This window comes from Leopardus geoffroyi, chromosome B1 (genome assembly GCF_018350155.1).
Source record: "Leopardus geoffroyi isolate Oge1 chromosome B1, O.geoffroyi_Oge1_pat1.0, whole genome shotgun sequence".
Classification (NCBI taxonomy): domain Eukaryota; kingdom Metazoa; phylum Chordata; class Mammalia; order Carnivora; family Felidae; genus Leopardus; species Leopardus geoffroyi.
Genome location: NC_059327.1, coordinates 111,790,052 through 111,807,576, shown reverse-complemented (window position 1 = coordinate 111,807,576; position 17,525 = coordinate 111,790,052). Strand labels below are relative to the sequence as shown.

General features: G+C 36.6%; 1 long non-coding RNA gene across 2 annotated transcripts in view; it reads right to left on the bottom strand.

Moving 5' to 3' along the window:
* The window catches only part of LOC123593782, a 634,051-nt gene that overhangs the window by 80,262 nt on the left and 536,264 nt on the right, over positions 1-17,525 (bottom strand). Inside the window, exons 6-7 of one of the 2 annotated variants that reach the window (XR_006710502.1) lie at positions 7,120-7,177; positions 721-1,164 (exon numbers count right to left, since the gene is read on the bottom strand). This is a non-coding gene — a long non-coding RNA (uncharacterized LOC123593782). Of the gene's footprint in view, positions 1-720; positions 1,165-7,119; positions 7,178-17,525 lie in introns of those variants that run through there. The other variant, XR_006710500.1, reaches the window with a different exon arrangement.

Below are 17,525 nucleotides of genomic sequence, written 5' to 3'. Positions count from 1 at the left end.
TTCTCAGGATTCAGATGTTCTCCCCATATTGAATGAAAAAGGAAAGATGGCTCTGGTTATCTAGTTGGAGACGTAAAAATGAATTATTATCTGTGTAACACACATTGGCTTCTTGGCAGAGATTGTTGCAATACAAACAAAAAAATTCTAATTTAATGGAAGACATTGTGTTCTATGCTCTGTATACATAGACCAACCCAGCTCTTCCTTCCCAGAGGAGACCTTTTACCTCTCCTTTTGTGAGCATTAATGTGGTCTGGGATTAAATAAGCACTAGAAAAATGACTTTTTCTTCTCAAATACACTAGTTTTATCATAAACTGGAGTGCAAGTTATTATAGTTTGTTCCTTTCTAAGAAACTATCCCTGGATAACTAATGTGTGGCAACACAATAATTAGATTCCAGGATCCCTCAATTTAGAGTATCAGTATTTCTTAAACTTTAAAGTGCACAGGAATCACCTGGGGGAATCCTGTCACCAGCAGATTCTGGCTATGTTGGCCTGGGATATGGTCTGAAAGTTTGAATACCTAACCAGCTTCCAGGAGATGTCAATTTGGTTGGTCCTCAAACCACATTTTCAGTAGCAAGGATTAAAAGACAGTGCCACCATGCGAATGTTGTGTGGGCCATATAAATAAATATTACTCATTATGCTAAACATTAACCACTTTTCAATTTCTATGTTGAGATTTACAACCATGGACCCCTGATTTGAAGAAAGCTAGTGCTTTCTGGACTAAAGTAACAGATTGAAAATGCATCATCTGCTCTGGTTATTCAATGCCTTGCTGAGTTCAATCAGGATTTCTTCATCCTCCATTACCCCCATTAGTCCTGTTGGGTTAGTGCTCAATCTTGATCTGTATCTTAGTCAAGACAATTGTTGCTGATTAACTATAATTACTAGTAATGGGTCCAGCTTTCTTTCGGAGACTAATGCCCTCAGTTCATCCCTGCATTGTTCTGCCATAAAAGGTCCCAATCTGCTAGTCATTTACTTACTTATTCTTTAAACCAACAACAAGTTGCTTCATGTGTGGGCTTTTAAATACTGTCCACTAGGTCTAAATACCATGAGTATACCTTTTACTTTACCTTTTCTTTTCTCCTTCCCCCACCATTTTCTTTTTTACATTTTAGAACAGGAGAATGACAAGTCCTAAAAAAAAAGAGTAGACATGCTTACAAAAAAATTCTAGAAGCAACAAAAATTTAAAGGTACATTAAAACATTACTTAATATCCAGAAAGATTGCAAAGTTTTGCACATCGTTAAAAATGGTAAACATAAGTAAATTAGAACAATTTGCTAATTTTACTAATTTGATGACCTGCAGATGTGATTCTTTATTTTTTAACTTTTTTGATGTTTGCTTATGTAATAAATTTAATGCACAAACCCCTACATGTACATTGTATTTTGTTACTTTTTATAAGAAATTTTAAATAATAAGCAGACAACGTGTGTCTAAAATCCTCCAGTTTTAATAATTTTCTGACTGTAACTTTTATTGAAACACTAGGCATGGATAAGTCATTAAGTCAGTGAAGTCTCCAACTCTTGATTTCAGCTCAGGTCATGATCTCATGGTTCGGTTTGTGAGATCGAACCCCACACTGAGCTCTGTGCTGACTGTGTGAAGACTGCTCAGGATTCTCTCTCCCCCTCTCTCTCTGCCCCTCCCCTTCCCTCACATGCATGTGCATGTTGGCTCTCTCTCTGAAAAATAAATAAACTTAAAAAAAGAGCTTATAGAAGAATATGTGGCATACAGTACTCAATAAATGTCTGCTGAATAATCAATTCATATAAGCATACATTATTTTTTTCTTAAAATTACCAGAGACTGTTATGTATAAAGAACTAAATACTCACCATCTCCTTCTAAGTACTAATGGCATATTTATTACATTTCTACACTACCAAGATATCACCTTACCTTACTGGCATGCCTTTCTCTTCCACCATCCATTTAATGCAATATATGAGTAAATATTATTTCTGATATTATGTGCATCAGCAAACGTTATGAGTAACTAATATAAAGGTTTGTGCAAAGTGTTTACCGATATGTGGTATCAGGAACCAGTCAAATTATAGAATTTTGTCATTTCTATTTGTTATGCTCTGGAGTCTCCTTGGCAGAGTAGTAATAATTCTGGCTTAGGAGTTAGAAGGCCTGATTTGCAGTCTCTACAGCTTAGTAAGTGTGAGACCTTGTGAGGAACTTATCCTCTCTCTGCATCAGTTTATCTATAAAACTGTCCTTCCTAACATTACAAAGAATTTGCATGGACTAGTGTCATGTCTTCTTAATCTCTTTACATCATGCCAAGAATACAGCAGAACCCCAAGGAATATGTTTACTGAAAGGATAAATGAAAAACTTGAAGATTAGTAAAGTATGACTATTTGCAGCAGTGTTGGGGAGACATGACAAGGGGTTGAGATGATAGAGGAGAGAGACATGTACATCAATAACAAGAAGAGCAGATAATTAATTCAAATAATAGAAAAACATACAAAGCCACATGAAATAGAGCATGGAATGCCTTAAGGACTATAGATACATGTGGTTAGTTGAAATGTCTGATCTGAAAGAGGCAGGTTGGTTTCAGATTTTTAAAGACCTTGAATAATACACTACAGTGCTTGGGATTCGCCCTGTATGTTGATGGAAAGTCAGTAATAGAATTCAAACAGAACAGCATGTACAAATATGAGCTTTAAGGGGATTTGTACATTGGGGAGAATATAGGAGAAAACAGAAGCTAGGAAAAAAAGGGGAAGAATGAAAATTTCTTAGTGGTTTATTATGAGTATACTATCTCATTTGATAATTACTAAATTATTTTAATATAATTAGAATTATATGAGGAAATATATATATATATATATACACACACACATGAAGCCTATACTCAGTAAATGTCTGCTGAATAATTAATTCATATATATATATATATATATATATATATATATATATACACACACACACACATACACATATATATTTTATTTGACAAGGCATCACAGCCATTGAGAGGCAGAACTGGGCATTGAACACAGTCAGCTGACTCCAGGGTCAGCACTTGCCCACACAGCTTATCACCTACCTCCAGCTATCAGGTATTTGCATTAATCTCTAGATTAAATAAAAATGAAATGGTTGAACTGAGGCAGTGGCCACAGAAATAAACAAGAAAAAGAGATTCAGGGAGCATATAGGAAGTAAACTAATTGGACTTGGTGACTAGTTAGACATGGCGGTTAGAGAAAGGAGAAATTGAGGGTGTTTTTCTCCCAAATTTGGGATGATTTGAAAATACCCCTAAAGGATATAGCTGGAAATTTTGAAAAACAATACTAGAAAAAGAAAATAAAACCTTTTTCTAGGCATTCATATATAGAACACTATTGTAGTTTTTTTTTTTTTTTTTTATTTCTATCCACTGACTAACAAAATAAGGGGGAGTGTGGGTGGCTCAATCGGTTAAGTGTCCAACTCTAGATTTCAGGTCGGGTCATGATCTCATGGTTCATGAGTTTGAGCCCCACTCTGGGCTCTGTATTGGCAGTGTGAAGCCTGGTTAAGATTCTCTCTCTCTTCCTTTCTCTGCCTCTCTCCCACTTGCTCTTTCAAAAAGTAAATAAAAATAAACTTAAAAAAAAAGAAAAGAAAGAAGGTTGGTACTTCCACAATTGATTTGTGGTATACATGAGAGCAAGTTCAAATGTCCACTATACGTGTTTAATGATTACATTAATAATTGCTATGGACTGAATGTCTGTGTCTCCCCAAAATTCATATGTTGAAGTCCTAATCTCCAATGTGACTGTATTTGGAGATGGGGGTCTGTGAGGAAGTAATTAAGGTTAAAAAGGTTCACAGAGTGGAGCCCTGATCCAAGAGAGCTAGTGCTCTTATACAAGGAGGATGAAACACCAGAACTCTTCCTCGCCTTCTCTCTGCCACCTGAGGACACAGTGAGAAGGCAGCTGTTTGCACACCAGGAAGAGAGACCTCATGAGAAACCAGCTATGTTGGCACCTTGCTCTCAGACTTCCAGCCTCCGGAAGTGTGAGAAAATAAATTTCTGTTATTTAAGCACCCCCTCCCCCGCCCAGTCCATGGCATCTTGTTTTATCAGCCTCAGTTGATGTTTTATTAATTAATTTGACTGATACTTATTGAGTTCCTTCTATGTGAAGAGCAGTATGATAGATGTTGTGAAGTTGAATGAGATATTATCTCTGCCTTTAAGAAATTTACAAAGTAGCAGAGGAAATTAGAAACGTTAGAAAGACCCTCAGCTCCCAAATCTAGAAAATAGGAATCGTAAACAAATGTCAGTGATGTCATTAACTGGTCAAATGTTCTGGGAGGCATTCTGGACCTTGTGCAAATTTTTGTCATCAAGCAATCACTGTATTGCAATCCTACGTTTGAGCACTTGTTCCATATTTAAGGAATTTCAAAAGCTAGGCAATAAATTCCATTTTTGCCTTTGAAGTTTAAAAGAAACAGTTATGACAAATGTATACATAGGTCATGGTATATCAATGGATTTATACAAATTATATTTACACAAAGGTGAACTTGCAGAATTAAGAAGTTACTTTGGATAGCAAACAAGGAGTTCTGAAGGAGACATCTTTTGAATTGGGTCTTGAATGAATAATTTAGTAGTAAGTTACCCAGTATGGTAACTTCATGTAAAAGATTATTTTAAAAAAAGATATACTGGGGCGCCTGGGTGGCGTAGTCGGTTAAGCGTCCGACTTCGGCCAGGTCACGATCTCACGGTCCGTGAGTTCGAGCCCCGCGTCAGGCTCTGGGCTGATGGCTCAGAGCCTGGAGCCTGTTTCCAATTCTGTGTCTCCCTCTCTCTGCCCCTCCCCCGTTCATGCTCTGTCTCTCTCTGTCCCAAAAATAAATAAACGTTGAAAAAAAAAAAAAGATATACTAAGTCACAAAATATAAAAGAAAAGATGATTCTGAAACATTTCACCATTAGCGGAAATGGATATGATGCAGAGAAAAGAATTTAGGAGATCGCATTTCTGAGGTTGTTTAAAGTTACCTACCAGTTGACAACTAAGTTAAAACTCAAGGGGCGCCTGGGTGGCGCAGTCGGTTAAGCGACCGACTTCAGCCAGGTCACGATCTCGCGGTCCGTGAGTTCGAGCCCCGCGTCAGGCTCTGGGCTGATGGCTCAGAGCCTGGAGCCTGTTTCCGATTCTGTGTCTCCCTCTCTCTCTGCCCCTCCCCCATTCATGCTCTGTCTCTCTCTGTCCCAAAAATAAATAAACATTGAAAAAAAAAAAAAAAACTCAAAATATTTTCCCACTGGAATTTGGCCAACTAACAATTCAGAGAAGCCAATAATTTGTTTTAGTATTGGTTTGAAACTACAAGAAAATATGAATAATAGTCATCATATCAGCCTATCAAACACACAGCAGATTTTATTCTAATCACTTGCTTCATTGTCTATAAGCCTTTTAGACCTCACTGATAAGCTCTAAGCAAAAGGGCTTTGTTTTCCTTGTTTACCAATGCATAGTATATAATCAGGAATGAATACGATTAGGAATGAACGTATTTTAGTTGAACAAATAAATTAATAAATCTAAACTTATTTCACTCTAAAATGCAAGGTCAGAATTTAATAATAGAAATTAATTGGCCTTGCCACTTTCCCTAAGGACATAATCATATTTCAACATGAATTAATATAAAAATTACCTAACATTATTAACCATTAAAACTGTTCACATGTACTTGATTTGGTATGATGTAAGTGTACCTGCAATTACTTAAATTCCTTTTATAGAGTTGCAAATAACACAGAGAATCATTAAGGACAAGAAACCACATTTCATGACATGGCAATGAAGGGCTAGTCAAATGCTGCAATGATGGAAAGGGCATTCAGTAGTAGTTCAAAGGTATATAAAATATAGAGTAGATGGGTGCCTGGGTGGCTTAACAAAGTTAAGTGACCAACTTTTGATTTTGGCTCAGGTTATGATCAGGAGATCAAGCCCCGCTTCGGGCTCTGTACTGACAGCAAAGAACTTGCTTGGGATTCTCTCTGTCCTCTCTCTCTGCCTCTCCTCCTGCTCTCTCTCTCTCTCTCTCTCAAAATAAATAAATACACACACACACACACACACACACAGTATGTGTGTGTGTGTGTGTGTGTGTGTGTGTATATATACAAGAGAGAGAGAGAAAGGCAGTGAACATAGTTTTATTTAATAAATTCTACAGGAATATTTAGGATAGTATAATATGTAGGGATTGTAGTAATGATAGTTTGCTTAATTTTCAAGGATGTACAAATTATTAAAGTAATATTTAAATATTGCTGACATTTGCCTAGGGAGGTAGAAGTCACTCTAGTAGCCACGAAGCATTTTTATATCATTTTTATTTTTTAATGAGTAGGACAACAAAAGGTATTATCAGTCAAGTCAATCAGCTTGATGTTGAGATCTGAAAAGATACTGGAACAAGCTAACCAAATTAAAAGCTATGTTTAAAGGATGATAAATATATATGATAAAGTGACAATACACACAACCAGTTATGTTAGCTCAATTTAATTTATATCTGTGTAGGAGTACAGGGTATAAAGTTATAGAGCAACAGTATTTGTAATACCATTCAAGTCAGCATTAGAAATATTTCTGACTTTACCCTGAATGTCTCTTGCTATTTATTTTAAAACAAACTAACAAAAATTGCTGTAATGTCATTTTCAAACAGTAGTCATCAGTTGCTAGTTGCCAATATAAGAGAAAAAAGGGACAATGCAGGAAAATATTACATAGATCTGAGATTATGTCTAGAAGTAGTCTCTTGGTATTTTAGTAAGATGACTGGGAAATGGAGTCTAAGCCTGAATATTTTTGCTCATGATACAACAGTGAAGTGTGGCTGGTTTTATAGAAAATATGTAAGAAATTTAAGCAATCCTTATCTGTCTTTTTCATAGTCAGAGTGGGGAGGAAAATAGTCCAGTCATCAGAAATATATACAAAGAAAGTTGCTGAGCAGATTATCTGCATGTGTATCTATGATAGCAAAGTGAAGACATAAAAGTACCTGAGGTATATTTAAACACTGTCAGAGGAGGGGGCACTCTTCATGCTTGTTAAATTTCCTAAAGAAAAAAAAATCACATGGTCTATTAGAGAATTGGAATCTGTAAGGATCTGGTCCAGACAACTGAAGACAGCTCTGCTATTCACCGAGAGGATGCAGGTAGGACTGATTCAAAAGGAAAGTAATATGTTTTAATATGTCAATTATGTAAGTTGCCTGCTGGCAAATACACCCAGCTGACATTTGGGAATATGATTCTAGCTTCAATGGGTGAAGTCAGAATGAGATATATGCATTTGGGAGTCATACAAATATAAATGGATGGAAGTTGAAACCACAGTCAGGGATAAGCATATCTAAGTAGGACAGGTAGATGAGAAATGAAACAGTGGACCAAACCCTAGATAATTCTAACATTTAATGGGCAGTCAGAAGATGAGGGTAATATTGCTCCCCACCTATGTCTTGGTCCTATACTTACTAAGCCATGATATAGTGAGAAATCCTTCTCATTTCCTCCATTTAAGTCATTGATGTGCCATCTCTAATTTTTGTGTTCTTCCCTCTATATAACCCCCTGGTCAAATCCTATCAACCTCTCTTTAGAAATATTTAGGCTCAACCTTTCTTTTATATTTCAACACAATATCCAAGGCCAAGGACTTCATTACTGCACAAACTCCTATCTAATACTGTCAATAAAGATCCAGGAGCTTTGTCCAGTTCAGCCCGGACAACAGACTTGCTATTTCAAATCCCTTTCTACCAGACTTCAGTGTGCAGCAATGAAAGTTCCTTTTAACATTGATTTCTGATGTTCATATCCTCAGGCAGAGGTACCTGAAGGCTGAAAATGAACTCAGACATTTCAAAGGCCAGGAACTTGGTCTTCTACAATCATTTTCACTGTTGCTATTTCCTACCATCAGAATGGAGGCCAAAATATGCGTCACTTCCACCAGGCTTCTTTTCTTGGTAGTTTCATCTCCACAAATTATAATCTAACTCATCTTTGAAGGCCTGCTTTTTCAGGTAAAGACATTCAAATCTAAATCATCCTTCAGGGTTCTAATTCCTCTATAAAGTCTCCCTAATACAGATATATCATTCTCTCTAATATCTGAACACCTGCAAAAATTATTATTATAATTAAATTTTCTTCTGGTGTAGGTTTCAAAGTTCCATAATTCTTATATGTAACACTGTGACTTCTTCCACTAAGTTTCTCAAGATTAGGGACTATGCCTAATGCTTTCTTGTTTTCAACAGTACAGAGTACAGTTAGATAAACTGCAAACTAAATATGTACTTCTTTAAGTTGCAAAAGCAAGCACAAACCTAGTCCTCATTGTCTACTTCTTTGCTTTCAATAAAATGACACCAAAATAAGTGATATATATTTATGTAAAGAATTGAAGATTGTTAAAGAGAGCCTATAAGAATTTTAGTACCAGTACAGAAAAAATGAGCCCCTGATTAGTCTGCCCCAATTGATGACCTAAGAGAAAACAACTCATTAATGAATGAGGATAGGAAAGAAGGCACAGAGTCATGATCAAGAATGAATAATTAGAACTTAAGAAGTCCTAGGGCACCTGTCTGGCCTCAGTCAGTGACGTGTGAGACTCTTGATCTTGGGGTTATTGGTTTGAACCCCATGTTGGGTGTAGAGATTACTTAAAAATAAAAAATCTTTAAAAAAAGAACTTAAGAAATATTGCCCTCACAAACACAATTTACAAATTGTGCACTAGTCCTTATTCAATACGCTATTAATCTTATATAAAATAAGATACTAGGCATAACACTTCATTGAAATATTTCCTCCAATAAAAGAAGTCAAAAGTTTCATGAACAGAAATAAAGGAGGTAATTTAACAAGCAAAATGAAAATATTAAATATGCACGCAAAATAAATGCATTAAATGTATATCGATAAGATTAATCATAACAGTTGTTTCTATGGGTTTGTACCAGACATAATTCCCTACTTCTCCTCCATCTGGTATTGGAGGTTTCATGGTAGGAATGGGATTTTAAGAACTTATTGCCCTACTCATTCTGCTTGTATATCATCTTCTCTGTTGCTTCAATTTCATCCATAACCACGGTTTGTGTATCGTTCCTCTCCTGCTCAAATTCATTTTGGTTTCTTCCACATTTAGAATTAAATTAAAAGTATTGGGGGGGGGGGGTCCCAAGTGATCTGGCTTCTAGTTACTTCTCCATTTATCTCCACCATTTTCCCTTCACCCAATGCACTTCAGCCAAGTTGGCCTCCTTGTTCTTCCTTAAACAGTCAAGTGTGATACTGCCTTAGATACTTTATACTTATTTTACCTCTGTGTGAAATGCTCTTCATGGCTTCTATACGTCTCCATTTAATATTATAACTCAACATTCTGTACTAGCAGCCCTACCTTTTCCTAATGATCCTGTTCAATTACTCTGCCAGAATAGTGACTTCTTTCCTTGTCTGCTCATTTCTTGGTACCAGATGTCTAAAGTTACTGGTGATAGCTATAAAACTATGGTCTAAGTTAAATGAGACCCTTACTGTATCCCCAGGTGGAAAACTCCCCTCTCTGAGAATTAAGAGCTCTAGGCCTGCAAACTCTAAACTTTCAGAACAGAGACTATAAATTCATCAAGTACATGCCTATTGTCTTAGTCCCTGGACCCACACATTTATCCAGCAGGGACACAGTACTATATAAATGCTACGGATCTAGAGTGTATACCATATTCTATAGGACGGTGTCCCAATCTGGCAATTCAGCTGTGCTTTAGGAAGCCATCCCACCTCTCTATAAAGCCAACAGCATTTGAATATGACTCAAACTCACATGTCCCAAACTCACATTTCCATCATCTTTATTGAAATTTGTTTTTTATCATCTGAGGTGGTAATACATCAAGTCTTAAGTTAGAAGGTCAAACAATATATACATCTCTCACTAATGCTGCTGGCTAAAACTTTATCATCATGAGAAACCGTCATATAACAAGAACTGTGTCAGTTTCGGTCAAGTTGAGTTATTACCCCTTCCAAAGCAAAAGAGGCCCAATGTCCATCCACTTGCCATAAGTGGCAGGTTGGCTTTTTTTGTGGGGGGTGGGGGGGGTGGGGGAGATAATACCATATCATAGCCACAGTATTAATATCTACTGTTGACAGGTTAGATATTGGCATTAGAAATAGTTGGATCTGTCTTAGTGCCAGCCCATAATGTAGTGTGCATATATCATCTCCCTCCGTGCCACCATTAGTACCTCATTCATGTACCCATATTTCAACACTTGGGAGAAATTCACTAATAAAAACTTGCTGGATCATTCTTTCTACTTGGTTGTTTAGTGTCTTTTATATGGTGGTAACCTCTGGTGGGTAATACAGAAACCTTCTGATAGATAGATAGATAGATAGATAGATAGATGATAGATAGATAGATAGATAGATGATTCCATAGACCCTTGAACAGAATATTTTAGTCTTTTCCCTTCCAGACTTACCAGTCAGCCAGGCTACTTACTACTGCCTATAAGTCCATGTATATTTTTACCTCAGGGTCATTTCCCTACCAAATAGATCCGCAAAATTCCAATGACTGGAAAAAGCTCCTCTCACTGCACTCCCTTTGACAAATGCCTCTGAGTGGGCTTGCATTGCACCATTAACTCATGGACATATGAAGTCTAGTCAATTGTGAAGTATGCTCAGCTATTTTCCACTGTCATTTGCCATGATCCCCGTTGATAAAGTGGTACCAAATTGATAAATTAGAGATATCACAGAGATCGCCATCCTGTTTAAGTTTGATATTCTTTAATTTCTGAGGTAATTAACTTCCCGTACCCACAGTATGTAGTATTGTTTTGATTTATGGCCTTGGATGAGTAGTTTTGTTTTCCACTTGGCTTTCACCTCTACAACACCTCTTGCTGGGCCCATATTTATAAGAAAATTTCCTTCAGTCAGTGGGTTCTGGGTCAAGTAGAGAAACCTATCAAGGGACTTTTTGTTGAGGTGACTGCCATCAGGCTTTTGATCAGCCTCCATTCTCTATTTCTTTTGAGTGAATAAATTAAGCCAATCCATATTTTGGCTGTCCATGTATCTTGCCTCTAGTAACACTGTGTTCTATTAAACATTTCTCTGGCTACCACACCAGTCTTACTATTCATTGACATAGTAGCACTCATCCTTTTTCTGACGATTAAGTACCACCACCTCATCCACTGTCATGGATTCCAAGATTTCAGGATATCATTATTCCCATTACCATCAAGTCACTCAATTCCATAATAGTATCTCCTATCATCCCTGGCTACAGAGTACAGAAATTACTGAGTTTATCATTGCGGTTGGTGCTGCTCTTATCAGTATATTCCTTATCACTTATGGAAGAAACTGTTTTCTGGGCTATTTTGTGCAACATATCCAACCAGCTAGTGGAGAGTTCCAGCCTTACATGGTAGACCCACTCTACCATACTCACTCTACGAGTCCATTGATCCTTCATCACCTGCTAAAGTTGTACCAACATTCATGCTTCAATTTGTTTGTCCCCAACTCCCAAGTTTCCAAGAGCCATCTTAGCTACTTGTTGACACCACACTCAAGGTTCATGCCTCGGTGCTAAATTCTGTTCCATAGGAAAGTATTTGCATATTGATCAGCTCTCCCCTATTCAACTTTATACCTCTGCCCCCTTGATTCAGCACCCTCAGGATCAAGTCTCATGCATACTCCCTAGATTCCTACTAATACATGTTAGGCATACATTGAACTCCCTTGGCAACTGTCTCACTCCTCCCTTAATAGGTTCAACAGCACAGCCCCTGCTGAGGTAAGCTGGGGTTGGATTCCTGTTGTTTCCTTGGTTGCCAGGAAGGGAAGGCCAAGTATTGTCTTATAAGGACCTGTCTCATTTGAGGCCTCTTCACTGGTCTTCAAACAAGGGTTCCTTACAGAAGGGCCACTTTTGCAAGGCCCAGCAGAGTTAGGGGGGATTTCCCCACATCTGCCAGAATCCCTTGTTCAGTCTCAGGATTCCATTTTCTCCTTCTTAGGGCCCTGCCCTTGGTATAGTAGACATGCTGGGACTAAGCATCTGAAGGTCTATTACCCATACAAACTAAATCCTGAGCCTGGTCCTTCATTCTCTGTGCTTTTAGCTACAAGAGATAAAAATTTCCTTCAATACTGTCAAGGAGGTCCTCTGGCTTTCACAAATTGGTGATTAATCAGCCCAAGCCTGTCATTATCCCCTCAGTGCTCTGCAACGATGTTGTAGTTCCATATTCTTAACAGTAATTATCATTTGTCTCATACCTCACCAGCTAGTGCAATATCCTCCTCAGTATTTCATCTTGGTTCACTACCAATGGGGAAATAAAGTACAAAATGCTGTAAACAATGGAAATTTCAACCAATCCTGCAACCCTTGGAACTGGGGTGAACCTTCAGAGTTATCCCAACTTGAAGCAAGCAGACTTTTTCAACCTCATATCAGACTATGAGGACACAGTCTGAACCATGGGAGGGGTATAACTTTGTGAGAGGTGCTACCCTGTGACCTTTGGCAACCCCTGGCAAGGGGGTAAACTCAGTGACGGTCAGCAGTAGGTATTCCCACTAGCAGAGGGGATTTGGGCAGAGCACAAATATACTATTAGTATAGCTGAAAACAAATTAATTTAATCAAAAATAAAAAACCAGAAATGACCATATTTTGTAAGAGCTGGAGATGAAAAAGTGATTTGAAAATGGTGATTATTCAATTTCTTGTTTATTACAATGTAGAAGTAAAACAATTCATATCCAATACTGTATAGTGTTACTGAGTATTATACAAAAACATATTATTTAAATTAAGTATTTATTAAGTGATAAATAATTTTGGTAACTGGTCTATTAAATATTTTATATTATGTAGAATACTGATATATAAGGAGTTGAGTATTCCAGGCTTTTAGTGCCTTGATATTTCCCACTTGAAACATGACATATCGGTTCCCACTTTTCTCAACGCACTTCAGGGTTTGTGTATCTGTATTCTCCAAAAAGAGAAATTCTATTAGTTATTAATACATGATAACAGTTCATAAAATTAGAACTCATTATCAACAAATGAAAATTGTGGGGCACCTGGGTGGTTCAGTCAGTTGAGCATCCAACTTGGGCTCAGGTCATGATCTCACGGTTTGTGGGTTTGAGCCTCCATTGGCCTTGCTGTTGTCAGAGCAGAGCTCACTTCTGATCCTCTGTCCCTACCCCACTCATGAGCTCTCTCTCTCTCTCAAAAAAAAAAATTATTAAAAAAATGAGAGTTCTGACTGTAGAATACATAAATAAATAAGAATAGATAGCTTCTAAAGCATGAAACATTTCAAGGGAGAGAAATTTCAACTTTTAGTTAATTTTGAAGCATCAGTGAAAGACTACTATATAACCAATTTTGTGCTATATTCTAAGTATGCAAGAATAAATAAGCCAGAAGCTCCATCCTCAAGGACCTTTCCATCCAATATGTGCGGGAGAACACAGTAAGGTAAACAAATAATTGTAATTTAATTTGTGAGATAAAATAATAGCAGACCTATTAATAACTGTGGTGCAAATTAGAAAATAATCAACTATGGTTGATGAGAGAGAAGGAAATCCCTATTTGGGGACTGGAGGTTTGAGATGAGTTTGCAATGTATGTGTATGGGAAGCAAGGGGGTCTGTGCATATGAAAAAGAGAATTCTAATAAAAATGAGACCCATTTAAAGTTACCAGATGGGTAATAACAAAAAATAAATATCTTGGAGAATAGTGCAAGAAGAGATTGAATAGGTGAATAATATGGGCATGGAATGAATTAGACCTAATCAGGAGTTTTTACTCTATACTCTCAAGTATCCAGTGACTACATTTATTAAAGCAATTACAAACTTCTACAGCAATTTTCTTGCATTAGACTATATTTTTGAGGCCAGGGGTTGTGTCTTGGTCGCCTCTGTATCTTCCAACACTGTGCCTGATTCTTAGTTGAGTGGATATTTTGAATTTCACATAGACAAAATTCAATGAATGAATGAATGAATGAGTGACAAAATGAATGAATAATGATAATAGTAAGAATAATAGCAGTTAACATTTGGAAGCATTTAGTACCATGCATGGGTAAATCTTATTTAATTTTCACAACAATTCTATTACTTAGATACTAGTATTACCCATGGTTTATTTACAGAGGAGGAAATAGAGATCCAGAGAAAGGTAATAATATATCCAAGGTCACAGTTGCCCCTTCACAGAAGCCAGAAAATATGTGGGCATGTGAAAAGGTAGGAGAGATGGCATAGGGTGTAGAAGGATTCAGAAAATAATGTATTTGAGGCTGAAGAGGAACTTTGGCAGTATTCCCTAAGTGGCTAGAACGGTGGCTGGGTGGCTAGCCTGCTCTCTCTCCTGTGGCTTCTACAGGTTATCAGGCTTCTGGCTGGAATGCCAAGTTGTTAGAAGTTTGCCAATGTCACCCTGTCCTGATCTCCCCATTCTCTTCTGTTTCACCCACCCAAATCAGTCAAAATCTTTCCCACCTTTCCTTTTTCACTCCTACTAGAAAAAAAAAAAAAAAAAAAGATGGAGAGAAAAGAAAGGGAGGCAGGAGAAAAGGATAATAGAAAGAATAGAAGAAAGAAGCATTTGACCTCAGACTGCTACTGTTGGGGGACTAAGACACCTCATTCTTCCACATGGACCCTCTGCTGATGTGCTCCCACCTCTCTCACCATCTTTACTTTGGCGACCTTACTCATAAGAACTTCTATATTAGATTTCTGTAAATTCTAAGCATTCTCTGGAATTTTTTACTGCACTACTTCTGCATGGTTTCCTCACTTGTTTAGTCTAGAAAACTGTATCTATGTCTATTGATACATTGCCCCATTTCAGAAGATTTTATTTATACATAGAACCTACCAGCTTGTGAATCCATCACTCCTATTCCTAGTCCTACTAGGAATGAACGTGTACTGTCTCAGAGTCTAGAATGTCATTTCAATTTCTGTGTTCCCATCCTTAGCCAAAGGAGGGAAAGTTTGAGAGTGAGAATGGGTTACAGCAAAATTGGAATGATGATCTGCTTGATCATGAGTCTCTATCTGATAAAAGCCAGAATTTGAGGGAAAAGGGATGATTCATGTTAATGATGATTCCTTTAGTTCACCAGTTTCCTTTCTTCTTGACCTTCCCTCAGGAACCTATGTAGTGCCTACAAATTCCTCCCTTGATGTCAGCCCAATAAGAACAGGGATAAAACAGCCTTTATCTGGCAAGCAGAAAACGTCTCCCACATTTTCCTGGCAATAATCCAACACAAATCCAAGCCTCAAAGTTGTCCAGACTATACTAAACGGTCTTTGGGGAACAGCATCAGAAGGTTTGGGATTTCTTTCCATTTTCTCTTTTGTGTTGCAGAACGAAAGCTATTAAGTGGCAAACAGGTGATATTTTCAATAACCATTACTTAATGCCCTAGAATACTCCAGCACAGGAGTGAAAGACCAGAATGCTTAACGATAAAACTCAAGGTCACCTCAGGTCTCATTCTTCAAGTCGCAGCTTAAATGTCAATTATTTAGGGAAACATTTCCTGACGCTTCAGTCTTTGTATACTCTCACAGTGCCCTGTGCTTTGCCCCATAATAGTTACCATAACTGTAATTATTATTTCTACAATTATGTTAATGCTTTCCCCACTAATTCCTGAACTAATAAAGCTGACCTGACAATATTTGATACCATAGGCTGCATTCTTATGTCCATATTCCCAATGCCCCTTACCATGCTCTATCTTCCTTTTTTTTCTCTTAGCTCTTATCACCTAATATCATTTTATATAATTTACTTATTAATCCTGTTTATTACTTATTGTTTGTCTTCCACAATTAGAATGAATACTCTACAAAGTCAGTAACCTTTTGTATTTTGTTCATTGTTATATCCTAAGTTCCTAGAAGACTGTATATATAGAATGAGTGATAAATATTTATTGAGTAGATAAATGGGGAGGGGAAAGATTTCTCTGGTATACTTCATGTCCTTAATACCTGGTTGATTGTCTTCCCAGGATTTCACACCCAATGCCTACTAATTTGAACATTAATGAAGACAGGGGATGAGCATGAATGAATAAATAAAGGATGCAAATAGCTTTGAAATGTTATTTTAACTACCTATAACTAAATCCTTCAAACCAGTTATCTTCCCATAAAACAGTTAGTTTTACCGTTTATTCCATAAAAACAGTTAGTTTTTACTGTTTTTTCCATACTGGTGAAAATAGCTCACCATACAAGATGTCAAAATTATGCAGGCTCTACCTAATCCACGGAATTCTCTTCTAGTTTGTGTGAATATGTATGTTTCTGTATGCATATGTGTACTTCAAGTAGTGACATTTTTCCTGTGCCACAGACAAGTTGGACAACTAGGGAACACAAAAAACATAGATAATATAAGATATATATGAATATAAATATATAATATCTATAGATAATATAGATATATAAGAATAATTTTGTTTGCCTTATTTCCATCCTTGTTTTTATTTCACCCCTTCATTTAGATGAAAATTTCTGAAGATGCATGTCATGTAAAAAAGGACATCACATAAAATTTATTCCAATATCATATATGTATAGACATGAGTATATATTTTGGGGACAGCATATATTTATATGGACATATAATTCCACACAGAAATATTAAATACTTTCAATATTGAAATATTTAATGATTTGAATTTTTCTCAATTGAGAAGTAATAATTTCCCATGAGAAAATTCCTAAAATATGTTTTCTTTAATAATATATTTTGGAAGATCTTATCCAATATGTAATAATATTCACTTTAGTTGAATCCTTCTATTTCTCTTTTGCTTTTATTTAATTTCATAGCCAAAATGTGTACTTTTAAAACAGCTTATTGAGAAATAATTGACAAATATATATATTTAAAGTGTACAACGTGGTGAATATATATAAATATATATATGTATATATTTAATGTAATGATTACCACAATGAAAATAACACATCCATCCCCTTAGTTAACATAATTAACTCTTTTGTGTGTGTGTTTGTGTGTGTGTGTGTGTGTGTGGTAAGAATGCTTAAGATCTGTTCTTACAACTTTCAAACCATATTATTAGCTATTATTATCATGCTATACATGAGATACTCAGAACTTATTCTTCCTATAAATGAAAATTTGTACCCTTTGACCTACATTGTGCAATTCTTCCCCCCCCAACACCTGACAAATACCATTCTATTCTGTTTTTATGAAACTGGCATCTTTTTTTAGATTTCACACATAAATTATAGCATGCAGCATTTGTCCTTCTCTTCC